The following is a 27,553-nucleotide window of genomic DNA, read 5'->3' as shown; positions in this document are numbered from 1 at the left end:
TATTTTCGTAATTCCATTGTTTACATTCTTAGCATGCTGCACCATAGTTCTTATTTGCATTTTCACTAAAAAAAAAAAAAATCTTTCAGCTGTTGTCTGGGGCTAGGTAGAAAGTGGGGACTGACTGCAAAGGAGGCTGAGAGAACTTTTTCAGGCAATGGAAGTGTTCTAAAACTGGATGTAGGATGGTGACACAACTGTATAAAGTTACAAAAGCCATTCAACTGTGCATTTAAAATGCATTGTATTTCCAGTATGCAAATTTTACCTCAAAAAGGCCGCTTAAAAATAATTTTATTTTCTATGATAAACTTCACAACCAAATTTACACCAGAAATTGCAATAATATCAAATATTCAAACTTCAGTAGGGTAATTTTTCTCAAGGCTTTACTTCGATTCCCTGAATTGGAAGAAAAGAAAATCAGATCATTTGCCTGATACATTTAACTGAATTTTTATTCAAAGCATCTGATAGTAATAAAACCAGCATAATTCAACAATGGACAAATCGCCGTTCTGTTAATGGAGCCAACGCATAAACAGCGATTACTTTACTTTTCACAGCTGCGCAAGAAAACTTAAAATTGAAAATGAAATGGAGTGAAATCGATTTAGAGGAGTTATCTGACGTAAATGAAAAGTCACACTTAACAGAACGAAATGTAATCAGACCCTCCACAGCTGCCCGTATTAAATCACTGCCTTCAGGCAAAGTATTATTAATATAACTACCAACTTTTGAAGTAGATGCTGATTTGTTCTTGATAAAAGGTTTATCTGGAAGGGTGTTTCTTAACTTACAAAAGTTATTTTCTGTCATATTTTTTTATTATTGATTTCTAATTATATTATGACGATGAAATGTGATCTATAAATCTCTCCTTTTTGAATTTGTTATATTTTTCTATTGTTTTGGCTGAGTAGGTTAATAATTCTGTTATTTCTAGTCACTGAGCCTTGGAAAACAGGACATCTCCAAAGAAATGCCCTCTGAAATGTCACTTGGTGATGTGACAGCATAACCTACACTGCTTGCCTACAGGCTAAATCACAGACAACTGCTCATGATTCATCGTCCCACTTTTAAAATGCATCCTAACTTACAAATCTGGAACCTTTATACCGCTAGATAGAAAACAAAGCAATTAATTATTTTTAACAGCCAGATAATTGTATCACCTTGGAATTTTTTTTTTTTCGAAAACAAATCACAGGCAGGTAACACTTCTGAGATGTGCTTAGCAGAAACCTGGTTTAAATTCGTATTTTCTAACCTGACATCTCAATTCCTCTGCAGCTTCCTCAGAATTAGTAGTTGAGGCAAAACTGCTGCCCACTCATAAATCCAAGAGACAGGCATCTGTCTTATATACCCACGGGGCCTCAGCATGATTCTCGGAAAACTTGAGGTGAAAGGGCCCTTTACTATGAAATGCAAGTAGCTGCAGAAATACCGAGTCTCACGAAGCTTTGAAGATTTTGTACTTCATATCAGATCAGCCTTGATGATCTAAGATTCATACAATGCACACATTTAGAAGAGGAAATCTTGTTTAAACCCACCAAGGAAATTCCAAACTCTTACAAAAGAATTAGCGGATATTTCGGCAAGAGTTCACTTGGAAGCAGGGTGTTATTTTCTTAAAGTTTCTTCTGAAGGCTCCTAACAACAAAGTAAAAACTTTTTCAGCTCTGGGGAGTTTAAGGAAAAGAGAGAGACTATTGAGCACCCACTGTATGCCAGGCTTGGTACTTGGTACTTGGTACTACCCATTTTGCATATATTATCTCTTTAATCTTTACAAAAGTAGTCATTATAAAAAATAATTTAAGTTTATCTGCTTACAACTGTATGTAAGCATCACATTTTAAAATGGTTAATAACTGATATACCAGGAGAGGCTCATTAAAATGTAGTTTCAGCGATAATGTTGTCCCATAATACGGACCTTTTAGGGTTAAATTGAGATGCCAGTATTTTTACTGCTAAATCAGGAAGAATCTTCTTAAAACTTCCAAAATTGCAGTTTGCAGTTTCAACACATTTCTCTTCAAATACAGACTAATATACCCATCCATTTACTTTGAAGTAACCATTACATAAAAATAAATTAAATATTCAGAGTCTTCTAATCAAATGACCCTATGATTGCTAAGCCCACCTCGCACTTCTACAATTGATCAATGAATGTATCATAGAGGTAATTCTGGCTAACAACCTACATGATTGTTATGGATTGAATTGTGTCCCCCCAAAATGTGTGTCAGCTTGGCTAGGCCGTGATTCCCAGTATTGTGTGGTTGTTCTCCATTTTGTGATCTGATGTAATTTTCCTATGTGTTGCCAATCCTGATCTCTGCCTGTGGTTAAAGAGGATTAGGGTGGAATGCAACACCTTTACTCGTGTCACAGCCCTGATCCAATGTACGGGGAGTTTCCCTGGGGTATGGCCTGTATCACCTTTATTTCACAAGAGATAAAAGGAGAGAGAAACAAGCAGAGAGACAGGGACCTCATGTCACCAAGCAAGAAGCCCTGGGAGCTAAGCACATCCTTTGGACCCAAGGTTTCTACAATGAGAAGCTCCTAGACCAGGGGAAGATTGATGACAAGGGCCTCCCCCCAGAACCAACAGAGAAAGGAAGCATTCCCTGGGAGCTGGCACCCTGAATTCGGACTTCTAGCCTCCTAGACTGTGAAAGAATAAATTTCTGTTTGTTAAAGCCATCCACTCATGGCATTACAGGAGCACTAGAGAAGACAATGATTTTTTTTTTTTTAAACTGGCACAAAATTTAAAGCAACACATAACCTGCCTACCTTTTTACATTCATCTTCCTGCCTTTTCACTTTGCATCTAACTTCAGGTGTCCCAAATTTCTCATTCACAAAATCCTCTGGTTCTCTATTTACCAAGGTCATTCTTTCCTCGTCTTTTCCACCTAATAGCTCCTCATTCCCCAAAATGTCACTCAAGATATATCTTTTCTGGGACACCTCCCTCCACCCACTTTCACTTTCCCCGTGTGGTTGGATATTGATCCCTGTCATGCCCCGAATTACACTGTTGTTGTTGTTAGTTCCTCCCTCCACCCACTTTCACTTTCCCCATGTGGTTGGATATCGATCCCTGTCGTGCTCTGAATTACACTGTTGTTGTTGTTAGTTGCCACTGAGCTGATTCTAACTCGTGACCACCCCATGAGTGCAGAGTATAACTGCTCCACAGGGTTTTCAAGGCTGTGACCTTTCAGAAGCAGATTGCCAGGCCTGTCTTCTGAGGTGCCTCTGACTGGGTTCGACTAGTAGTCCTTAGCCATTTATGCCACCCAGGGACTCCTGAATTATGCTACCCTTACCCTGTACTTTATACAGAGCCCTGGTGGTGCAGTGATTAAGAGCTTGGTTGCAAACTAAAAGGCTGGTAGTTCGAATTTATCAGCTGCGCCTTGGAAATCCTGTGGGGCAGTTCTACTCCATCCTAGAGGGTCGCTATGAGTAGGAATTGACTTGATGGCAACAGGTTTGTTTTTTTGGTACATTGAACTGCATTAAAAAATCCAATGGAGGATGAAATCACAAAGGAGTGAACACTCGCTTTACAATAAGTAAATCTTTAAGTGAATTACTCCTTATTCATGGCAAACGTTTTTGTTATAGAAGGATAGTTTTAATCTCTGAAAACAAATCAAACTCCATGTTAATATAGCAATGTTACCTCGTCTGAGGGTTTTCACAAGCATCATCTCAGTGAATACTCACAACCACCCCTCAGCTGGAAGATGAACTGGTTTTCCTAAGATCACACAGGCAGTTGCTGGTACACATGAAGTAGAACCCGATGACCAAGTCAAGTGAACTTCTACTAGAGCACTTTTTGTTTCCCAAAATAAATGTATAGGTGAAATAAAAAAAAAAGTTGCCGTCGAGTCAATTCTGAATCATAGCGACCCAAGCTTCCCTTATTCTCATATCGCGACCCATTTTGGAAGGGAGACAAAAATAGAAGGTTGATGCAAAAGTTTTCATTTTATTTTTAAACTTCCGTGTAGTGGAAGAAGCCAGGTGTTCTGCCTAAAGAGACGATACTCCTATGTTAGGGAAATGCCAACCTTGGTCGAGAAGAAAAATATAAAGTCTGCATTGGGAAGACAGTCCAACAACGGAGTACAGGGAATGGTCAGCACTGGCCTCTGCAAGGAGGAAAGGGCTAGTTGCCTGTAGGAGCTCTCAGCAAAGGTATGACTCAAAGACTATTTCAGTCCAAGGTCCTATTTCAACCTGGCTGTCCATCTGTTTTCTGAGAATGTAAAGTTGTCTGGGTCCAAGTCAGAACAGGAGATGAGATCATCTGCTAAAACCACCTGTGCAGAAGCCCCAGGAAGGCATCCTGCAATTACATAATACAGTTGTGCAATGAGAGGCCAGTTCATACCTACCCGTTACCTGACTGGATTTCTGTGCAGTCATGGAGCTTCATCCCAGGAAGGTGAGTTCGGGGTTCCAGCTAAACAGATGGAGAATGCTGCAAAAAATCATTCTTAATTTACTGCATGCAAAACAGAGAGGGAAAGAGTCCATGGATAGCACGACCAGTTAAGTGCTTGACTACTGGCTGAAAGGTTGGCCATTCGAACCCACCCAGAGGTGCCTTGGGAGACAGTCCCACCCTTGAAAGCCTATGGAGCACAGTTCTACTCTGCACACATGTGGTCACTCTGAGTCGGAATCCACTTGATGGCAACTAACAACAATGGACAGGGAGGAACAATTCAAAGAACTATATATAAGAAAAAAAAAAAAAGCATTGCCATTGACTCATAGTGACCCTATAGGGCAGAGAAGAACTGCCCCATAGGGTTTCCAAGGAGCAAATGGTGGATTCAAACTGCTGACCTTTTGGTTAGCAGCTGTAGCACCTAACCACTGGGCCATCAGGGCCCCATATCAGAAAGAGTAGTTAATATATATTTTAATTGCAGACACTGACTAACTAATGACAATACATATTTATCAAAAATTACAGCCAGTCATTCTTTTCCTCCCAGCTCTTCCTCCTTAGGGTCCCCTATCTTTCATGGGGGAGTCACTGAGGACATCAAGCTCACTACTCTCTACCTTCTCTAAAACAAAAACCAAATGCACTGCCGACAAGTCAATTCTGACTCATAGCGACCCTATAGGACAGAGTAGAACTTCCCCATACGCTTTCCAAGGAGCACCTGGTGGATTCAAACTGCGGACCTCTTGGTTAGCAGCCATTGCTCTTAACCACTACACCACTACGGTTTCCCTACCTTCCCTACCCTTCCTCTTATTCCATCTTTCAACACCTGAAGCCCACACTTATCATCCACCCACACACCTCCATGGCAGTCCCTACCTCCAGGAAGAATAAGATGGAAGTACCAGGAAACTCAAGTCTCAAAAAAAAGACTACAGAAACTCAGGGGAATTAGTTTTTGGAAGGCTCATCAATTCACGGCTTTTGAAGCAGAAGATTTCAGTCTCCAATTTTAAGGGCGAGGAAAAGTTCAAGGTCATAATTACCATCTCTGCTATGCTGTAGATCAAATGGTCATTTACAGTTTGGCTAGAAACCTAAATGGGCAACTATAGTTTTGTTTCCATGGTAAAATGAGTTCCGGGTTCTAAACAACTGACTTGTAAACAAACATTTGGAACATTAGTATTTATAAATGTGGGCCACCTACAAAAAAGGTAACAATAAACTTTTGCCTCTCGTGTTTCATTAGATCTGCAGGAGAAAATACAAAGTATGCACATATATACCTGCGTCCTGAGACTTAACCTCCTTCTTTAGAAGCTGCTTCAACGGAAGAAGGGGTTAGTGACCACTGTTTGCTCCTGAGAGTCCTACGCGTTCATGCTTCCCACTGAGTCCAATGAGAGTAATTGGACTGTATAAGCAGTAAATATTGTGGAAAGGATTCTGAAGATTATTATGATGAAATAGTAAGGTCAACCGGTTTGGGGAGAATTTTAATCACTTTATATTGGCAAACAGAGTCAGCGGAACCTTTTGTTCCTGTAGCCCAAGGCAAAAGGTGAGCTCAAAAGGAAGCAGCTGGTTTCTTCTTAGCAAATACTGTTACCCTTCTCTTGCGTGAGGGTGTGTGAAGAAGGCAACTGAGCTCTCATTAACGAGATTGAGGGGACAATGATGATGTGATTCAAAAGGGAAAAATCGTTGACATAACAATGTATTGAGACTGTCCTAATCTCATTTTCTTTTTAAAGAACTGTAATCATGAGTCAAATCTGTAAGGGAACTCTTGACTTCTTCACAACTAGAACTTCACAATTAAGAGTACCCAGAATGGGCTGTGGCCAAACCAGATGAGTGAAGAAAGACAGGAGCCAGACATTCCTACTAGTGAAGGGTGGTGCCTTCAAATCCCTCAGCGGCCACGTTGGCATGAGGTAATCCTGATTGGACCCAAGATGGTGCCTGTCTCAAGGGGAGCCAATCAGATTCTCTCTCCTAGAAATTTGGAATCTGGATTTAGGAACAACAAATCGCTGGGCTTCGTTGAAGCTATGCAGTAGCCATATGAACATGAGCAGCAGGGAGAGAACAATAAAACAGATGTGCAAGAGAGGAGGTGAGATAAGAGTCAGAGAAAGAAAATTATAGAAGTTCTCATTTCCAGTTATTTCTGCAAGCCAGCTGCATTTCAGTCTTTGGGTTCTTCCAGATACTTCTTATCTTTATAATAAACGTCTCGTTTTTGTTCAGGCTAGTTCAAATTTATTGCAATTATTTAAAAACAGAAAAACCAAACTTCATTGCCATGAACTTCACTAAACTACATCACCATAAAGCAAATCAGCATCATGCTATGAAAAGAACAGAGACTTTTGAATTCTCTAACACTGGATTCAGAATCCCTTGGTGATACAATTGGTTAACGCACTCGGCTGCTAACCGAGAGATTGGAGGTTCTAGTCCACCCAGAGGCACCTTGGAAGAAGGGCCTGGTGATTCACTTCTGAAAAATTAGCCATAGAAAACCCTATGGAGCACAGCTCTTTGATACACAAAAGTCACTATAAGTCAGAATTGACTCAACAACAACTGGTACTGGTAAACCCAAAAAAGCCAAACCCATCGCCATTGAGTCGATTTCGACTCATAGTGACCCTATAGGACAGAGTAGAACTGCCCCACAGAGTTGCCAAGGAGCACCTGGTAGATTCGAACTGCTGACCTTTTGGTTAGCAAAAGTAACTCTTAACCATTACGCCACCAGGGTTTTCAGTATTGGTATTGGTAAAGCTGGGTTCAAATCTTGACTCCACTGACTATAAAACTGTCTATTCTAGGGTAAGTTCCCTAACCTCTCTGAGCCATAGTTTCCTCATGTATAAAATGTGGGTAATAACTGCCATGTATATTTGTTGGGAAAATCAGAAAAATCGTATGTAAATCCTCTGGCACATAGTAAGCATGAATTAAATGATAGCTTCTGGTAGAATTCATTGAAGCATTCCTCGTGGCACTCACAGTATTGCCATGGTCAGGTTTTTGTCTTTTTTTTAAACTGTGCTTTAGATGAAAGTTTACAGAGCAAATTAGTTTCTCATTAAGCAATTAATACACATATTGTTTTGTGACATTTGTTGCCAACCCCACAACATCTCGACACTCTCACCTTCTCGACCTTCGGTTCCCCATTGCCAGCTTTCCTGTCCCCTCCTGCCTTCTCATCCTTGCCCCTGGTTTGGTGTACTCATTTAGTCTCATTTGGTTTTATGGGCCTGTCTATTCTTTGCTGAAGAGTGAACCTCAGAAGTATCTTCACTACTGAGTTAAAAGGGTGTTGGAGGCCATACTCTCAGGGTTTCTCCAGTCTCTGTTGGGCCAGCAAGTCTGATCTTTCTTTTTGAGTTAGAATTTTTTCTACATTTTTCTCCAGCTCTGTCCAGGACCCTTTACTGTGAACCCTGGCAGAGCAGTCAGTGGTCATAACTGGGCACCATCTAGTTGTGCTGGACTCAGTCTGGTGGAGGCTGTGGTAGTTGTGGCCCATTAGTCCTTTGGATGAATTTTTCCCTTGTGTCTTTTGTTTTCTTCATTCTCTCTTGCTCCAGATGGAGTGGGACCAGAAGAGTATCTTAACTGGCCACTCACAAGCTTTTAAGACTCCAGACACTACTCATCAAAGTAGGATGTCCAACATTTTCTTTATAAAGTATGTTACGCCAATTGAGCTAGGTGTCCCAACACCACGGTTCCCCACCCTCAGCCCAGCAATTCGGTTCCTCAGGGAGTTTGGATGTGTCTATGAAGCTTCCCTGACCTTGCCTTGAACAAGTTGTGCTGGCTTCTCCAGTATTGTGTACTGTCTTACCCTTTACCAAAGTTATCCCTTACCTGTTGTCTATTTAGTATTTTTCCCTCCGCACCCCTCTCCTCCCTCGTAACCATCAAAGATTGTTTCTTTCTGTGTGTAAACCTTTTCATGGGTTTTTATAATATTGGCCTCATACAATATTTGTCCTTTTGTGATTGATTGATTTCACTCAGCATAATACCGTCCAGATTCATCCATGTTGTGAGATATTTCTCAGATTCATCATTGTTCTTTATCATTGCATAGTAGTCCATTCTGTGTATGTACCATAGTTTGTTTATCCATTCATCTGTTGATGGGCACTTAGGTTGTTTCCATCTTTTTGCTATTGTGAATAATGCTTCAATGAACATGCGTGTGCATATGTCTATTCATGTGACGACTCATATTTCTCTAGGATATATTCCTGGGAGTAGGATTGCTGGATCGTATGGTATTTATATTTCTAAGGAAGCGCCATATCATTTTCTAAATGGTTGTACCATTTTGCATTCCCACCAGCAGTGCATAAGAGGTCCAATCTGCCTGCAGCCTCTCCAACATTTGTTATTTTTTGTTTTTTTGATTCATGCCAGTAATGTCAGGGTGAGATGGGATCTATTGTGGTTTTGATTTGCATTTCTGTAATGGCTAGTAATCTCGAGCGTTTCCTCATGTGCCTGTTAGATGCCCAAATGTATTCTTTGGTGAAGTGTCTGCTCATATCCTTTGTCCATTTTTTAATTGGATTATTTGTCTTTTTGTGTAGAGGTGTTGGATTTTCCTGTATATTTTAGAGATTAGACCTTTGTCGGATTTGTCACAGCCAAAGCTTTTTAACCAGTTTGTAGGTTCTCTTTTTACTATTTTGGTGACCTAATCCTCTTGATAGGAGGATGTGTCTTAGTTTCCTAGTGCTGCCATAACAGAAATGCTACAGGTGGGTGGCTTTAAAGAACAGAAATGTATTTTCTCTCAGTTTAGGAGGTTAGAACTCCAAATTCGGAGTGTGGCTCTAGGGGGAGGCCCTTCTTTGTCTATTTCAGCTTCTGGAATCTGGTAGTCTTTGGTTCCTTAGCTATCTTCACATGATATCTATCTTCCCCCATTTGTGCCTCCTTAGTTCTGTATGGAAACCCTGGTGGTACAGTGGTTAAGTGCTTCAGCTGCTAACCTAAAGGTCAGCAGTTTGAATCCACCAGGCACTCCTTGGAAACTTTGTCCTATAGGGTCACTACGAGTTGGAATCACTCAATGGCAGTACGTTGGAATCACTCAATGGCAGTGTGTTTGTTTGTTTTGCCTCTGTGTCCATGCTGCTCCTTATAACTCAGAAGTGAATGGGTTTTGGACGCCCCCCACCCCTTATGACCTTATTAACATAACAAAGAAAACCCTTTTCCCAGATGGGATTACATCCACAGGCATAGGCATTAAAACTCCAATATATTTGGAGGGAACATAATTCAATATAAAACAGAGGGTTAAATACACAAACTAGAACTTATGGATGCATAAAAATGTATATATTTTTTTAATTTCTTTACTTCACAAAATAATTCGACCCAAGTTTCTTTATATTATGAGTTCCCTAGTGTATGTAAAGTACGGTTTGGTTTTATAGTATTTTATTTAGCTGTACCATGTAACACAGGTTACTACTGTATTTATGGGGAAAGTCCTAGGGAAAGCCCAGTAGCAGCTCTAACCAAGGGATCACTTCTTTAACAATCTATTCCCCCTCCCCCATCTATTTACATGTTAGAGCAATGGTTCTTATCCTAGGGGAGGTCATAGGCCCCTTTGAGAATATGATCGAACTATAAGCTCTCGCTTCAGAAGATTCACATATGTACATAAATACAAAACTGTGTACACTGTCTAGTGTGTATGGTCCTGCTGAGCTTCATCCATGAATCCCTAAGGACTGAATAGTCTGACAGACTTCTTTATTTGGCATTTCTTCAAATTCTCTCTCAGAATGTACTCCTAGGTACAATATCCTGTCTTCCACTGACAAGAGATGACCTGCCTTTACCCCCACCCCCCAGGCTAATACTTTTGAAAGGCATTTCGGTGGACTCTTGTTTACTGCAAGGAGGACCTAAATTAAATATTCCCAAAATAGTCTTTACATACTCTTCCATAGCACTTACTTTACTACATTTCAAGTACTGGCTTCCTTGTCTGTCTCCCATACCAAACTGAAGGAGGGTAGGAAATGTCTAGAATTATGCTTCATATAAATATAGGAGGTATTTAATAAATGGTAAGTAAATAAACAAAATACAAACTATGATTCATGCTGGCCCTCCATTCAAGAAATAGAAAATTTATGATAATCTAAAAACCAAAAACCAAACCTGTTGCCAACAAGTTGATTCCAACTCATTGTGACCCTATTCGACAGAGTAGAACTGCCTCCTATGGTTTCCAAAGAGTGGCTGGTGGATTCGAACTGCCAACCTTTTGGTTAGCAGCCAAGCTCTTAACCACCACGTCACCAGGGCTCCAACACTAAAGGCAATAATAGAGTTTTGATCCACTTCCGCACATCACCAGAAAATAAAGAATTAAATTTTCGGCAGTGGAGCTCTAATACAGTGCATAACCTCTGGTCTTCATCGATTCTCTTCTACTCTAAGACATTTCTAAAATATATGCCACTTTAGGCACAAACATGTGAGCATACACATGTACACACCACAAATAAGCGCCAGATTTCCATGAGATCATCTTGTACCACAATCAGACAAAATAAATTCACTTGTTACTTCTCATATATGTTATGGGTAGAGATGGAGATGAAAAGGAGAATTGGGGTACAGAGACACCTCAAGGCACATACACTGCCCTCAATGATACTTTGACCTAATAGTAAACCCAAACTTGAAACAAGTTAAAAATAGATACACAGAGCAAACCCTAGTCTTGCCTCTATATTATTACCACCAAAACTGATACATAAGTAATTTCTAGACACCACCTTCTTACCCATACTTGATAGCTTTTTATTTATTCATTCAACAAATATTTAATAAATTCCTACTATGTGCCAGGCACCTGACAATCTACTTCCAAAAAATCCACCATTGAAAATCCTGTGGAGCACAGTTCTATTCTGGCACAGATGAGGTCACCATGAGTCAAAGTCAATTCAATGGCAACTGGTTGGGTTTTTTGTTTGTTTGTTTGCTTGTTTATGTGCCAGGTATAGCGCTAGAACCTAGGAATACAAAGGTAAACAAGAACACTAGGGTACCTGATCTCACAAAGACTCTCTTTCCTATAAAGGGCAAAATAATAAAGTGTGCTGGATGCAGTAAGAAGGGAGCTGCAGGTTCCATGGAAGCATTTAGCTAGGGGAGCTTAAATTTGGTGTAATCTAGAGCAATCATTTCAAAATCTAATCCCCAGAACAGCATCATTAGCATTACCCTTTGACTGTTTTTTTGTTTGTTTTTTTAAGGTGTGTGTGGGGTAAAATGGAAACCCTGATGGCATAGTGGTTAAGAGTTATGGCTGCTAACCAAAAGGTCAGCAGTTCGAATCCACCAGGCACTCCTTGGAAACTCTATGGCGCAGTTCTAATCTGTCCTATAGAGTCGCTATGAACCAGAATCAACTCGATGGCAGTGAGTTTGGTTTTGGTTTTGGTTTGGTGGGGTAAAACATATATAACAAAACATTTGCCATTTCAACCAATTTTACTTGTACAAATCAGTGATACTAATTATGCTCACTATGTACCTTGCTGGCTAAGAATACTGAACATACCATGGACTGCCAGAAGAATGAACAAATCTTTCTTGGGAAAAGTACAGCCAGAATGTTCCTTAGGAGCAAGGATGGCAAGACTTCGTCTCACATACTTCTGACATGTTATCAGGAGGCACCCGCCCCTGGAGAAGGACATCATGCATGGTAAAGCAGACACTCAGAAAAAAAAGAGGAAGACCCTCAAGGAGAAGGATTAACACAGTGGCTGCAACAATGGGCTTAAGTATAGCAACGATTGTGAGGATGGCGCAGTACCAGGCAGTACTTCATTCTGTTGTACGTGGGGTCACAACGAGTGGGAACCAACTTGATGCACCTAACAACCACAACATGCACCTTGTAATGCTTTAACAAACTTTCCAGCTGACTGCAGTAAACACTAGAATAACCTAGACAGCTTTAAACAATACTGACACTCAAACCCCATTTCAGAGCCATTACATTAGAATCACTGATACTTTTAAGACTCCCTAACTGATCCTAATGAGGAGCCCAGGCTTTAGAACTATTTGTCCAGAGGGTCAGGAAAGACGCCCATATGGAAGTGACATTTGAGCAGAGAGCTGGATGAGTAGGACTCAGAAAATGAAGAAAAAATGTTGGAGGCAGAGAAAACAGCATGTTTGAAGGCCAGACGGCAGAAAAGCATGGTGTATTTGAGGAATTTAAAGACTTTAATAGGGCTGGAATTTAGAGAGGTTGAGAAAGAGTGCTTTAAGATTAGGGGGGAGAGGTAGGCCACATGATGAAGAAGGAAGTAGGCTAAAAGCGTTTATCTAAACAACAACTGGAAGCCTTTTTATGCAACTTGATATTACAGTGAAACCTGTGAGAGCCTGACCTTGACAGGACTGCCTTGTTTTTCCAGGTCTCACAAGTTTTCAGCCTTTGGTGGGGTGCAGTCTTATCAGTTTTCTATAGCTCTCTAGTAAGAATCCTACTTCATATATACCCAGAAAGTGTTTCTTTTTTTCATAGGGCTGGAAAAGAAACTAAACCATTTTTTATGATTTGCATGTTTATTCAAACTATGTACGGATATGTGCATATTATTCAAAGAAAGATATGTATAAAATTCACTTTTACTTATACAGTAAAACCTGCAAAAGCTAGAACCTGTGTAAGGCAGAAACCTGTCAGAGAAGGGAAGCTCAAATATTTTCCACTAAAACAAGTGATAGAAAAGTGGTAGGACTGCACCCCGTCAAAGGTGGAAAGTTTGCAAGTCCCAGAAAAACAAGGCAGTCCTGTCAAGTTCTGGCTCTCATAGTTCTCACTACTTCTTGGAACCACAGTACTAGGTCTGTGTTTTTTTAACTATCACTTTGGCTGCAGTGTAAAAATAGGTTGAAAGGAAGCAAAATTTAATGCAGGTGCATCTAGATAACAGGCTGCTGCAGGAGTCCAGGTGAGAGACGTGAACAGCTTCACACATTACTTAATAGAACCATAGGACTAGGTGATTAATACAGGAGCCCTGGTGGGACAATAGTTAATCGCTCAGCTGCCAACTGACAGGTCAGTAGTTTGAACCCACCAGTGGCTCTGTGGGAGAGAAGACCTGGTGATCTGCTCCCGTAAAGATCACAGCCTAGGAAACTCTATGGGGCAGTTCTACTCTATCGCAAGAAGTCGCTAGGAGTCAACTCAATGTTACACAAATTAATGGGGTGCTGAGAATGTGGGAATTCAAGGACTCAATGTTGATTTCCATGTTTCTGATAAGAGAAACTGAGTGGGTGATTTTGGAGGGAAAGTACAAGTTCAGGTTCAAGCACGTGGAGTTCCAGGTGGGATATATAAGTGAATGTCTAGCTGGCTTTTGACACATGCTTGCAGAGCAGAAGAGCAGAGCAATCTTTGCTGAAAATACTGATTTAGGATTAGTCTGCTTATTTATGTCTTTTGAAGCTATGGACATGAGAAGACCTAAAGAGTAATTCAGGTTTAAAATAAAGAGCCTGGAGCCTAATCCCTTAGGAACACTAAAGAATAGAGGAGAAAGAGTTAGCAAAGGATACAAAAAGAAATGGCCAGAGAGTAGGAGGAAAGCCATGGGACCAAGAGAATATAAGTATACAAAAGCCAAGGTAAGAGAAGGCTCTGAGAAGCACAGAAAAGATTCCAGCATCAAATGCCAGTAAAAGTTCAAACAAGATAAAGACCAAAAGGGTCCACTGGATTGGGGAGATTACAGGTCAATGTTGACTTTGACAAGAGAAGTTTCAGAAAGTGGTAGAGATGAATACCAATTTGTAATGGGTTGAGGTGTGAGCTGGAGGTAAGAAGATAGAGGCGGCAAGTTGGTAGCATGATTGAGAAATATGAATGTAAAGATAAAGAGATAGATTGGTACCTAGAGGAGAATGTGGAATTAATGGAATATGCATTATATATACATAACATATATAATGCATTTTAAAAGCAAATGTAAATGACAGAGAAATAGAAGACACTGGCAAGAGATAGGATAAATTATAGACAAGAAGTTGGACCATGATGTGAAGCAGTTGGACCATGAATCCAAGAGTAGAGCTTGCCTTAGATAAGAGAGGGACAACTCTTCCTTAACTAAAAGACTTGCCACAAGGTGAGGCTTTGCAGCAAGGCAAGTGCTTCTGTGTTCACTTTTACTTTGTGCTTCCGTCAGGAAATTGATTACAGACCCTGGGATATTAGTAAATACTCTCATTACACTTAGCATGGGAGTTGCTGAGAATGAGTTTCATTTGGAGCATTTCAATCCATCAATGGAGCTTTAACATACATTATCAGAAAAATGTCTGAAAACATGAGAGTTGAACTGGTCAGACCAACTACATCGTAATCAATTTGTCCCTGGGACTTCCCCTGAATTTTACTGAAATTCCTGTGTCGCTGGAAACCTCCTCAGTCCCAGGCAAACTGGGACAATTTGTCACACCAGATTTGTCTTAAAATGTGGCTGCTTCTATTGAGTCTGGAGTCCCTGGGTGGTACAAACGGTTCACACACTTGGCTACTAACCAAAAGGTTGGAGGTTCAAGTCTACCCAGAGGTGTCTCAAAAGAAAGGCCTGGGGATGTACTTCCCAAAAATCAACCATTGAAAACCCTATGGAGCACAGTTCTACTGTGACACGCATCAGGGTCACCATGAGTCAGAATCAACTTAATGGCAACTAGCTTTTTTTTCTATTGAGACTAAGACATACAGTGTCCACCTTCAATCTGTTACTTTTCCATAATAAATCTCTCACATAATAAATTATCAAGGTTAACTTACTTATATTTTTAACCCTAACTAAATCTTACTGAGTTTGCTTACCTACTAGGTACAGTAGTATTTCTTTTTATCCCTTCATGGAGTCTGTAAAGGAAAGTGTTAACACAATTTGTTCTATTTGCAATCTCATTCTATAGGAACCTGGGATGACATGGCATACAAAGTATAACTTATGAATCTGCTGAATTTTTTTCTCTTTTTGCCTTTTTAGGAAAACTAAGTGGTTATTCAGTACACAGTACAAAAACATTTTTGAGTCTACAACAGAAAGAAAACTTAAGCCTTTAATAATTTAAAATTTTGCTTGCTTTGCTAACCAGATGGACTCTGGAGGAATAAATTACAGTAGATGCACAAATATCCTAATATGAGAATGATTCAGAAACTTTATTAGAGTAGACAACATAATCTAGATTTATACCTAAAGTTAGGCTACTAATTTTTGTTGAATGGGAGCCAAAGCATTTTAAATGAAAGGGCAGAATTAAATGGGTATAGTTCAATTAAAAAAAATGAGTCAAGAGGTGGAGCCAACATGGCACTAAAGACAGAAGCACCACACTATCTCTTCACAGCAAAGACCCAAAAACTAAGTAAAACAGAGACAAACATCAATCCTGGAACCTTAAGCATCAAATGAAGAGCAAAAGAACTCAACCAAGCACCGAATGGAATCAGAAACTGACAGAAAACAGAGAGTGAGGAGAGAGACAGAGTGGAGTTCCCCTATCAGCTAATGCAGCATGGATTCATCATCTTGGACTCCTCAGCCACCAAGATTGGCAGACAGGGAGCACGGGAAGGCAGTTTCATGGAGCTCCCAGAAGAAGACAGAGGACCCGGTAACAGCTACTCAATCTTTCCCACGCCTCACTCTTCTACCCCTGCTCAGCCTCCCCTGCCTCCTGGTGGCCCTCAGTTACTCAGCCAGGGAGGTGTTGGCTCTGTGCTGCTGAGATTCACCCCACCCATACCAGCCAGCCCCTTCAGTGCCATTTTCTTGTTGCTGCTGTGGCTTTCGGGGGCTTCTTTTGTTTTCTTCTCTCTCTCTCACCTCTTCCCCTTCTTTTCTCTCGAACACCTGGTTCCGTGTGCCATCTCTGCTTCTTCTTCACAGGCTGTGAACCACCGCTCTACTGAGGAACTACTTCCCAGTCCACACTGCCACACCACCGGGATCCCTGGGAGCTTTTTGTTTGTTTTTCCTTTTTGTTTTTCTTCATCTCTCAGTTTCTCATCTCTCCTCTTTCCATTTTTTCCTGTCTCCTGAATACCTGGTGCTGTGTGCCATCTTCACCCCTTCTAGATGGGCTGTGCAGTGCCTAGCAGCTTGGGAGCCACTTCCTCAGTTGACACCACCAAGGCAGTGGAGACCCTTGGGTATTTTTTTTTTTCTTTTCTCAATTCCTTATTTCTCTCTACCACCCTTCCCTTCTTTTCTCCTGAACACCTGGCGATGTATGCCATCTCTGCTCCTTCTAGATGGGCTGTGCAGTGCCATGCAGCTAGGGAGCCACTTCCCTGGTCTGCACCACCACACCAATGAGCTCCTACAGGGCATCTTTTTTTTCTGTCTCTCTTCTTTTCTCCATTTCTTGTCTACCTCTACCTTCCTTCCTTATCCTTCTTTGGAACACCTGGCACCATGTGCTATCTCCACTCATTCTTGATGGGCTGTACAGTGCTGTTCAGCTGAGGACCCACTTCCAGTAGGTTCCCTTGGTGCATTTTTTTTTTCTTCTTTCACCTTTTCAATTTCCGTTGTACTTCCCTTCCTTTCCTTCCTCCCAACTACCTGGCATCTTTCTTTCTCAGTTTCTTGTCTCTCTCTACATTCCTTCCATTCAATTCTCCCAACCAGCTAGCTGCATGTACATTTCCCTCTCCTGTTTTTTTTTTAATCTAGTTTATCTCTCTCTCCCTTCCTTCCTTTCCTTTCTCCCACCCATCTGGCTGCATGTGCCACATCTGCCCCTTCTTGACAGGCAGTGCCTTACTGCCTGGCCAGAAAGCCAGTGACACACAGCTTCCCTGGGTCTGTGCCACTCTAATGGCAGGCTCCCTCAGCACTTTTTTTTTGGAGGGGGCTCTTGTTTCTCCCTCCTCTTTCTCTTCTTTCCCACACCCACTTATCTCCACATATCACAACCTCCCCCACCCTCCTGCCTACCTGCACTGTGCACTGAACATCATACCCCAGAGCAGCACAGGCACAGCCTATCAGAATCTGCCCTGCACTGACTCCCAGCCCCACCCTTCAGCCCAGTATGTGCCCCAGATAACCCATCCCAGCCCCTCCGCTTCAGCTGGACCTGCCCTGCTGCACCACAGCTGAGCAACTGGCCCTGCCCCTCCAAAAAAGTAGTGAGAAGTATTGTGCCCACAGATGAGCAAACAACAAAGAACACCTAGCCCACCTGCTCACACATATCCACAAACAAAAAAGCAGGACAAAACAAATCTACAATCATAAACAAAGAAAATAACTACTGAATGTCCCAAAGAGAGCAGACAATATCAAAACATATTTAAAAAACAGGACAGGATGGTTCCAGTAGGCATCCAAAATAAAACACCAGATGACTTTCCATTGGAAAAAAAGACACTGGAACTACCTGATAGGAAATTCGAATCTCTAATATTCAGAGCTATTCAAGAGTTAAAGGAAAAATCAGACAAAAATGAGGAAAAAATAGTCAAAATCATGGAAAAGACAGACAAAACAAAGGAAAAATTCAGGAAAATAACATGGTAACAAAATGTCAAAATACATTCACAGATACAAATCATATAAAAACAACAATAAGAAATCAAAAAAATAAACAAGAAGAGTTCAGAAATGGACAGTGTCTTAGAAGGCCTGAGGAGCAGGTTTGAAACACTGGAAGATAGGATCAGCAAAACTGAAGACTAATACTTGGATACCGCTTTGTTTGAGGAAGAATCGGAAAAAGAATGAAGAAAAATGAAGAAACCCTGAGGATTTTGTGGGATACAATCAAAAGCAAAAATATGTGAGTGATTGGAGTTCCAGAACAGGGGAAGAAAATGGAAAACACAGAGAGGATCAATGAAGAATTGCAGACAGAAAACTTCCCTAATATGAAAGATGAAAAACAGACCATCCAAGAAGCTCAATGAACTCCATATAGGATAGACCCCAAAAGAAAAGCACCAAGGCATATCATAATCACACTTGCTAAAGCCAAAGCCAAAGAGAGAATCCTGAGAGCAGCTTGAGAAAAACAAAAGGCTAAATACAGAGACGAAACAATAAAACTAAGCTCTGATTACTCAGCAGCAACCATGCAGGTAAGAAGGCAATGGGATGACATATACAAAACCTTGAAAGAAAAAAATTGCCAACCAAGAACAATATATCCTACAAAACCATCGTTCAGATATGGTGGTGAAATTCGGACATTTTCAAATAAACAGAAATTAAGAGAATATGTAAAAACCAAACCAAACTTACAAGAATTATTAAAGGAGTTCTTCAGTTTGAGAACAAACAACATCAGATGACAGCATGAATCTAGGAAGCAGCCAGATACCAAACGAGGTAATGAACTCTCAAGGATTAATCAAAACTAAAAGATTTACCACATGGAACCAGAGAGGTTAATCCGTAAATGACAACAATATCAGAACAATAAAAGAGGGAATAAACAGCATCAGGACTTCACTTCTCTTTATGGCTGAGTAGTATTCCATTGTGTGTACATAGCACATTTTGTTTATCCATTCATCTGCTGATGGACATTTTGTTTGTTTCCACCTTTTCGCTACTGTAAAAAGTGCTGCAATGAACATTGCTGCATAGGTTTCTGTTTGTATTCGTGCCTTCATTTTCTGGGTATGCATAATATACACATTATGTTTAATTGTGCATACTCATATTATCTCCAGGAATATTCTTTATCAATAGTACTGACCAGTGGCTAACAGAACCCTAATTGTAGCTTCTTGAAACTCTGGCTTTCAGTGAGGCTGACCCCTCTTTAGCGTGGCAAAGAAGGGGTAACTTCAGTTGTCCAAGTCTATCAGTGTTTCCATCTCTCTTCACCTCCCCAACCAGTGCATGGTTTAGAAATAGGAGGATCCTAGCCAATGAATGAAACCAGTCAGAGGCCTTATTGGGAAGTCTTGTTCTTAATGCAGGACATAAGGAAAAGACATGTGATCACGTTCATTTTCCTGCTTCTGGCCATTGCTGAATAAGGAAGGATATGATGCTTGGAACTGCTGGAGCCATTTTTCAACCAATCATAAAAAGACATCAGCTGCCATGCTGAGAATGGCAGGACCAGGGCTTTGAACCAGTTCTCCCTGGTTCACTCATGGCCAAGGAAATGACACCAGAACATACCCAAATTTTAAAAATTTGAGTGAACCAGAACCGTAACTGGAATGAGAAAATCTTAATCGCCCTCTTAGAAAACAAGGGCAGCATATGCATTGCATAGCAACCAAATCTCTTGCCCTTCGGATTTTGTACAGAATTGGAAACAGCAGTGTCCCACTCAAAGATGGCAGCTGACCGTGCCGCTTTGAATGTGTGTCACTCTCCTCAGTCCTGGCAATATCCAATCTCACCCACGAAGCTCAGGAAAGGGCTGTCTATGCCTCTTCTAAGTCTCCCATTCCAGGGCTTTAGCCCATAATTTTTCCCATTCTGGTTATGGTTCCAGATCATCCAAATTTTAAAAATTCAGGTCTGTTCCAGTTTTGCTTCACTCGCCATGACTGAACCAGTTTAAACTGGTTTGAATCCCTGGGTCAGACAGAAGGATGGAAGTAACATGGGTCCTTGATGATACTGTTGAGCTGCTAAATTAATCATTTCTTGAAACACCTCCCATCTGCAATTCTGATTAGGTAGACTAATAAATTTTCCGCATTTCATAAACTAATTTTACCCAGGTGTCTTTGCCTGGGTTCTCTAGAGAAGCAAAACCAGTAAATTGTATAAATAGAGAGCGAGAGAGATTTATATCGAGGAAATGGCTCACACAGTTGTAGAGGCTGGAATGTGCCAAGACTGTGGATCAGAATAGAGGCTTCTCCTGATTCACATAGCTGGCAGGACTGGCGAACCTAAGATCAGCAGGTCAGAAAGCAGGGCTCTTAATTACAGGCTGTGAAGATCAACAAATCCCATGATCAGCAGGCAAGACCACGAGGCTTCTCCTGATTCATGTAGCTGTAGGGGCTGGTAAACCCAAGATCAGTAGGTCGGAGAGCAGGGCTCTTGCTCACAGGTTATGAAGATCAACAAATCCCACGTTCGGCAGGTAAGCTGCTAGCTCGAGTCCCAAGAGCCAGAAGTCAGATGAACAGGAGCCAGCTGTAGGATCCAGAGTGGGCAAAAAGCCAGAATGTCTGCTTATACTCAGATGCGGGAACACACACCCAAGGAAACTCCCTTTCAGCTGATTGGCTACTCACAGCAGATTACATCATGGCAGTAATCACATATAAACACTGAGAATCATGGCCCAGCCAAGCTGACACACAATCTTAACCATCACACCAGGCTTCTGTTACTTGCAGCCAACAGTTGCTGATATGTCTAAAGTAGGATATTTCTAAAACACCGATGATTTCAAAAGGAATAATACATCTGTATCAGTTAATGCCCATTATTTCTAAAATACTAAGGCGTTAGGTAGAAATTGCTGTGGAATGAATGAAACATAATAATATGTTAATGTTCTTCATCACTCACAATCATACTAATTACACACTATTTGGTTATTTACTTCTCCCTACCCTTGAATTCTTGCTGTAAACTTTGTACCAAATAACCCAAAAGAAACAGCAGGAAGTTTTGACATCATATTCACATCTACAACTTCACTTACCAAACATGCCAAAAATTGACCCTGTTATTGACGAACACAAATTCATGAATATAACCTAAAGGTTGGCAATTTGAACCCATATACAGGTACCATGAAAGAAAAGGCCTGGTGATCTGCTTCTGTTAAGATTACATCGAAGAAAACCCTATGAAGCAGTTCTACTCTCTAACTCATGGGATCACTATGAGTCAGAATCAACTAAGTGGCAACTAACAACAAGATAATGATATATAAATCATAATCTTTCTGGTATGTGTTCTAAACTAAAATTAGGGATTAGTAGTCTAACACTTTGAGAAAAGATTAGAACTAAAAGAATACTATACGGTAGTGGGAAATCATTGTCAAATAGGGCTAGTTAGTAGCCTGAGAATAAATAGGTCCCTAAGTGGCACAAACAGTTTGCGCTCAACGGCTAAGCTAAAGGTTGGAGGTTCAAACCTACCCAGCAGTACTACAAAAGAAAAGACCTGGCAATCTGCTTCTGTTAAGATTACAGCCAAGAAAACGCAATGGCATAGTTCTACTCTGTAACACATGGGGTCATCATGAGTCAGAATTAACTTGACAGCAACTAACAAGAACAACAGTAGCCTGAGAAATTAGATTGGGTTTTTATGTACCATCGATTCGCCTCAGATACCCAAGCATTAACACTATTAGTGGAAAATAAAATTCTAAAGCTGCCCTTGTTCCTCCTCAACCCAGCTCAGCTACAAGAGAAACCCTTTAAAGGCATATTTTATTCACTTACCCAGCCATCTGCTGCTAAGCTTTTTACTCTCCCGGAAAAGTATGGTCGACTTTTGTGATGGGAAGGGAAGCTTGGAAGGGTGATGGTTTCACTTAATTCCTCAGAAATAAAGGCATATTGTGCAACCTTTATGGGTAGCATCATTATTTTTATGTTTTCTGAGTTCTCAGAATCTGTCGATATCCACAATACTATCATTCTAGTCCCAAAAGTTCTTTGCAATAGTTAAAACATGAATTAAGATGTTTCCACAAACGGATGGGATACTGGAAGCACTCACTTGTCTATGCCAAGAAATTTGGAAGAGAGCTAGCTGGCCAACCAAGTAGAAGACAGCCATATTTGTGCCCATTTCAAAGAAAGGTGATCCAACAGAATGTGGAAATTATCATATCATTAATAGCACGCACAAGTAAAATTTTGCTGAAGATAATTCAAAAACAGTTGCAGTAGTACATCGACAGAGAACTGCCAGAAATTTAAGCCAGATTCAAAATAGGATTTGGAACAAGGGATATTATTGCTGATGTCAGATGGATCTTGGCTGAAAGCAGAGAATACCAGAAAGATGTTTACCTGTGTAAACATTCAACTATGTGGATCATAACAAATTATGGATAACAGTGCAAAGGATGGGAACTCCAGAACACTTAATTGTGCTCATCAGGGACCTGTACGTAGACCAAGTGACAGCCATTCAAACAGAACAAGGTGATACTGCATGGTTTAAAATCAGAAAAAGTGTGTGCCAGGGTTGTATCCTTTGATCATAATTATTCAATCTGTACACTGAGCATATAATCCGAGAAACTGGACTATATGAAGAATGTGGCATCAGGATTGGAAGAAGACTCATTAAAAACTGTGATATGAAAATGACACAACCTTGCTTACTTAAACTGAAGAAGACTTGAAGAACTTACTGATGAAGATCAAAGACCACAGCCTTTAGTATGGATTCTACTTCAACATAAAGAAAACAAAAATCCTGACAACTGGACCAATGAGCAACATCATGATAAACAGAGAAAATACCAAAGTTGTCAAGGATTTCATTTTGCTTGGATCCACAATCAATGCCCATGGAAGCAGCAGTGAAGAAATCAAATGATGCATTGCATTGGGCAAATCTGCTGCAAAAGGCCTCTTTAAAGTGTTAAAAAGCAAAGATGTCACTTTGAGGACTAAGGTGCACCTGACCCAAACCATGGTATTTTCAGTCCCCTCATATGCATGAGAAAGCTGGACAATGAATAAAGGAGACCGAAGAATAATTGATGCTTTTGAATTATGGTGTTGGAGAAGAATATTGAGCATATCATGGACTGCCAGAAGAACGAACAAAAACCTGTCTTGGAAGAAGTATAGCCAGAACGCTCCTTAGAAGGAAAGATGGCAAGATTTCGTGTCACCTACTTTGGACATGTTATCAGGAGGGACCAATCCTTGGAGAAGGACCTCATGCTTGGTAAGGCAGAGGGTCAGCAAGAAAGAGGAAGATGCTCAACGAGATGGCTTGACGCAGTGACTGCAACAATGGGCTCAAACATAGCAACGATTGTGAGGATGGCACAGGACCGGGCAGTGTTTCGTTGTTTTGTGCATGGGGTTCCTATGAGTCAGAACTGGCTCAACAGCATCTAACAACAACAGTTCTTTTTTAGAACATCCTTAGTAATGTTCCCCTCCTTAACAGAGCTCCAGAAACAGAACAAGTGCCACAGTGAGATCAGAAACCAAAGTTCTTAAAACAGAGTAGTTACTTGGAGGAAACAGAGCACCAGTGGTTCTAAGCCCTGGTCACGTGCTAGAATCCTTTACGGTGCCTTTGAAAAACTGCAGGAGTCCCTGAGTAGCACAAATGTTTAAGTGCTTTGTGACTGACTGAAAGGTTGGTGTTTTGAATCCACCCAGAGGCACCTCAGAAGAAAGGCCTGGATCTACTTCCTCAAGATCACAGCCATTGAAAACCCTATGGAAAGGAGGGAGTTTTTGCTTAGGAGGCAGTGAATTTATGTTAATGGTGGTGGAATAATTTGGAAAAGGATATCAAGAATAGTTGCCCAATTTGAAGAGTGTCACTGAACTATGCATGTAGAAATTGTTGAATTGGCATAGATTTTGCTGTGCATTTTTTCACCATAATTAAAAAAAAAAGGAAAACCCTATGGAGCCGACTTCTACTCCGATATACATGATCAGAATCGACACAATGGCAACTGGTTTGGTTGTTATTTACAAAAATATATATATATTTGCCTGGGTCCTATGCCAAACCAATTAAATCAGAATCTCTGGGGGTGGGCCCCCAGTCTGCAGGATTTTTAAGTATTCTCCAGATAATTTTAATGCGTACCAAAGTTACTTAAGTAAGAATTAGTTTTGCCTGAATATAACAGAAAAAGAATACCAAATCTTGAGAGATATTTTGTTTTGTTTTTTTCCCTCATTTATATTTAAAAAAAAAATTTTTTTTTTTTTTAAAGTCTGCAGTAATAGGCAGGGCATGTATTGCAACTCCAGAAGTTCATCAAGGACCTGAGTTCCTTCAGTCTTTTTGCTCTATCATCCTGGTGTCAGTCAATTTTCAAGATCACTTTATGCACCAAGGTGGTTGCTGGGACTCTAGCCATCAAAGGGAAGAACTAGAAAAATAAGGAAAGAAAAAAGGAGCAAAAGAATATGTGCTCTTTCCTTTTCAATAGCCTTTGTGGAAGTCCCCACAACACTTCTACTTATATCTTATTGGCTAGAACTTAATCACATGGTCATACTTGTCTGCAATGGGGACTGGAAGTGTACTTTTTAACTGGACTACAGCTCTGTTGCTAAAGGAGAAGTTGAAAATGCAATTTGGGAAGACAACTAGTCATTCCTGTCACAGGTAAAGAAATCAGCAATGTAGCTCGGGCTCTCTCCATTCAAACTTGCTCTCTTTTGCTTGAATCAACCTCATTGTCTCACAGTGTTCCATGTTGTTGCTGGCCTTAATAAACAAGTGTATGACATGAAACATGAAATATTAAAATGCAACATCATTATCTTCTGCCACAGTTGAGTAAGCTGCAGACACCAAACCACATTCACTAGCAGGTTCTGTTGTCTACAGGGTCACAACAAGCTCAGTTAACATCGAGGCTGAGCTTAGGATCAAGGGATATGCATTCAGTGTACAATACTTACACTGCTTCTGCAAAAGGTATACATCAAGCCAGGAGATCTTTTTAACATAACCTTAAGCTAAGAGTCCTTAAGTGGCACAAATGGTTGAGCGCTCAACTACTAGCCGAAAGCTTAGTGGTTCGAACCCACCCAGAGGGGCCTCAGAAGACAGGCCTGGTGATCTTCTTCCGAAAGGTCACAGCCTTAAAAACCCTACGGAGCAGTTCTACTCTGCACACACGGGGTGGCTGAGAGTAGGGACTGACTCGACAGCAGCTAACAACAACAAAAAAGGTAAGAATAGAGATATTCTTCTGTCTCACGCTGAGTAACGATTATACAAAGAGATAGCCACTCTTAGCAATAAAAATCACCCAATTTTCTTAGGTATATTTGACCTCGAGGCCATTCTTACAGGCTCTGTGTGTAATCAAGGAGCTAAAGTAAGATACTTTTCAATAACGGGCATAACTATCTTGAACAGGAAGTAAACTAGTTGCCATCCGGTCGATTTCAACTCATGGTGACCCCATTTGTGTCAGAGTAGAACTGTGTTCTGCAGAGTTTTCAACAGCTGATTTTTAGGAAGTAGATCACCAGGCCTTTCTTCTGAGGCACCTCTGGGAAGACTCCAACTGCCAACGTTTCAGTTAGTAGCCCAGCGCATTAACTGTTTGCACCACCCAGGGACTAAACAAGAAGTAGGTTACTCTAGACTTGCTCTTTTAGTGTCCCATTGCCTCCTTTATGCAAATTGCTGTGAAACTCTCCTCATACTCATTTAGACACCCAGGGACCTCATGCTGCCAACAGTTTAGGATCCTCCATCATAGTATTTCCATTTGTGAAGATGCTAATTTCTGGACATCCCCTAACTGCCTATGTCTCTGTCCATTCTAGAAGAGGTACACTACTGCCTCAGGGCAACGGTAGTGATGTTAGTAAGAAAAACTAAAGAATATGAACAGCGATTGCCCCTTCCCATTAATGCTTGGAAGAAACGTGCTTTTATCCAAAAGTCTTTAAGGAGTAACTGAGTATGTCAGACAGCACCAACTTTGGGATTTGTGGTTAGCCCAACTGAAGTCATACTAATTAAGCAGTTATTTCCTTTGTAGATGGGAAAAGTCCTATATGTCTACTGGACACACACAAAAGTAAACTATAATTTGAGCAAAAGAATAAAGTAGCATTGGATTATAATGCAATGTATAAAATGAATATCCATAAATCCATACCAATATAAATAAATGATTGAATAAATAAATAGTGGAGACATGCAGAAGAATACCAAATAATTTATGTAGATAATCGGCCTTCAAGGAGGTAGAGCATAACCACCCACTCCTGAAGTATGGGCTAGACAGAGTGCATAGTGACTTCCTTCTAAAGGATACTGTAGGGGGAAAAAAAAAAGAAAAAAGGGTAACTTTAGAGTGGAGAAAGCTGACAAACACTACCTCAGCCAGATGATCAAGATTAACGTCAACAGTGATGAATCATGACAGTATGTCCCCTTGAAATGATGTGATGATAATGGCCCTTTACCTCTGTAGTCTTCCTCCTGAAAACCCACAACCCCACCCAGAGAGGGACATTCTCACCAGTACTCTTCAAAACTGTCAAGGAAGGGGCAGGTGGGAGGAGGAAATGGGGTGTGGTGATGTTTGCACAACACAGGGAACATAATTAACATCACTGAACTGTACACATAAAAATGGCTGAAGTGGTAAATGTTATCTAGATCTTACCACAATAACTTTTTTTAACTGTCAAGGTCATCAAAAAGAAAGAAAGTTTGAGAAACTGTCACAGCCAGGAGGAGCCTAAGGAGACGTGACAACTAAACACAACGTGGTATCAAAGGGGTAACTCCTGTCCAAAAGCAAAACAAGATGGCAGGAAGGGACAGGAACTGGATGAACGGACACAGTGAACCTGGAGTAGAAAGGGGGAGGGTGCTGTCACATTGCTGGGATTGCAACTAATGTCACAAAACTGTGTATAAATTTTTGAATAAGAAATTAACTTGAGCTATAAACTTTCACCTAAAGCCCAATTAAAAAAATAATAATAATAATACACATAAATAAACAAATGCAATGTGGTGTCCTGGGTGGGATACTGGAACAGAAAAGAGACACTAGGTAAAAAGTAGGGAAGACTGAGTAAAGTATGGACTTTAGTAAATAAAATAACAATCTAGAGACAAATATGCCCTACAGGATTTCAACAATGAAGGCTACTTTCTTCACCACCTACAAAGAGTCCCAGAAGGTGCAGAAGTTGTAGCTGGCTGTAAAACAGTTGGATGGAGCATGCTAGAGCAGCTGAAAGGGGAAGGGTTCATTGCACTGCACAGGTCAGAA

At 40.7% G+C, this 27,553-nt stretch overlaps 1 protein-coding gene across 2 annotated transcripts in view; it reads right to left on the bottom strand.

Annotated features, from left to right (window-relative positions):
* The window catches only part of RNF144B (ring finger protein 144B), a 219,947-nt gene that overhangs the window by 99,822 nt on the left and 92,572 nt on the right, over positions 1-27,553 (bottom strand). The window contains exon 2 of one of the 2 annotated variants that reach the window (XM_049884727.1): positions 4,443-4,528. The exons of the other annotated variant lie outside the window; for it this stretch is intronic. The gene's annotated coding sequence lies outside the window, so the exon portion shown is untranslated. The remainder of the gene's footprint in view (positions 1-4,442; positions 4,529-27,553) is intronic. 2 annotated transcript variants of the gene reach the window in all.

This window comes from Elephas maximus, chromosome 1 (genome assembly GCF_024166365.1).
Source record: "Elephas maximus indicus isolate mEleMax1 chromosome 1, mEleMax1 primary haplotype, whole genome shotgun sequence".
Classification (NCBI taxonomy): Eukaryota; Metazoa; Chordata; class Mammalia; order Proboscidea; family Elephantidae; genus Elephas; species Elephas maximus.
The sequence above is the reverse complement of the archived record's forward strand: the minus strand, read 5'-3'. Positions and strand labels throughout refer to the sequence as shown.